Source organism: Mesocricetus auratus, unplaced genomic scaffold (genome assembly GCF_017639785.1).
Source record: "Mesocricetus auratus isolate SY011 unplaced genomic scaffold, BCM_Maur_2.0 Super-Scaffold_4256, whole genome shotgun sequence".
NCBI classification, from domain to species: Eukaryota; Metazoa; Chordata; class Mammalia; order Rodentia; family Cricetidae; genus Mesocricetus; species Mesocricetus auratus.
In genome coordinates this window covers 27,200,151-27,201,568 of record NW_024429182.1, presented here as the reverse complement: position 1 = coordinate 27,201,568, position 1,418 = coordinate 27,200,151, and the positions used below count along the sequence as shown (strand labels likewise).

General features: G+C 41.7%; 1 pseudogene; it reads right to left on the bottom strand.

The window, feature by feature from the left end:
• LOC101824479 lies at positions 1-1,068 on the bottom strand (annotated as a pseudogene).
• Positions 1,069-1,418: the final 350 nt, after the last annotated feature.

Here is a 1,418-nt window from a genome sequence, read left to right as displayed (position 1 = left end):
TTATAGGAAGTAGTCTAGGGTGCAACTGGCCAGATGAACTGATAGGTAAAGCAGAAAAAATGAACATTTTAAAGTGTCATCTAATTCCATGTTAGCAGCCTGGTTCCCACAATGATAGCAGTAATTCAGTACAATAAAATTGGTAGCCACATTCAGATCAGGGCCCCAATTACATCCTTCTGTTACAGACTGATGAGCAGGAGATACCAGTGTGAGACCATTAACATTGGCCTGGTTAAATATTTCAGAAATACCTGTCCAAATGGGTATTCAGCACCACATGGTGAAATGCCCCATCTGTCATGGTCATTGGGATCTGACCACAAGAAATCACACACGAGGTCTTCATGTGGAACTTCTTATCAATGATTCTGGGCTCTTATAAGATCCAGTGTATCTATGGATGGATAGAGGATGCCATGGAGGCAAAATATACTTCCATCTACCAAAACTATAAGGGGAAGATAATCAAAGAGGTCTGTAAAGTATTTACATGGGTTGGCATTTCCATGTTTTTCAATATATTCACCATTAAAGTCATATACTTGGGTGATCTGTCACTTTTCATGATTTCCTCACAATATTAAAATGCACTCTGTATAATGTACATTTAAAGCTACAAGAGTCATATTATCCACATAATAATAACCACTGTCTACATAGTCACCCATGAATACATAGTTTCTATCTGGTGATTTCCCATCAATTTGGAAGAGCTCCAAGAAGTCATAGAATTGTCATGCACATCTCTGCAGACATTTGTACATTTGATTCTTTTTTTTTTTTTTTAGTTTTTTTCGAGACAGGGTTTCTCTGTGGCTTTGGAGGCTGTCCTGGAACTCCCTTGGTAGTCCAGGCTGGTCTCGAACTTACAGAGATCCTCCTGCCTCTGCCTCCAGAGTGCTGGGATTAAAGGCGTGCGCCACCAAAGCCCGGCTCATTTGATTCTTTTGTTAAAATTTCCTTAGCCTTCTAGCACAGCAGCCACACTTGGTTCTGGTTCAGCTGCTTACATTCCTTCTGGTGCTCCACCCACTCCAGCTTCTTAGTGAATGACTTATCATTCATGTGTACTTTCTGTTTCCTATGCAGCTGGCACCCAGAGGGACCACTGAACTGCAGTGAAAAAATATTTCAAAAAATAAGAAGTGTCAAGGCCTAGGCCCTGCCCTGGATGAAATGACAGACTCTGGAGATTCTCCATGGAGGCCCTCACCCTCCCTGGGGATCAGGGTGGAGACTGGGTGGGGAAGTGGGGGTCCTGGTGGGAGGATGGGGGGGAGGGAGAGGGACTTGGGATTGACATGTGAAGAAAGTTCGTTTCTAGCTTAAATTAAAAAAGGAAGAAAAAAAGTCTCATTTCCCTCTATCCTTTGGTTTGATATATGAAAAATATTGAATTTTTACATGTACCTATT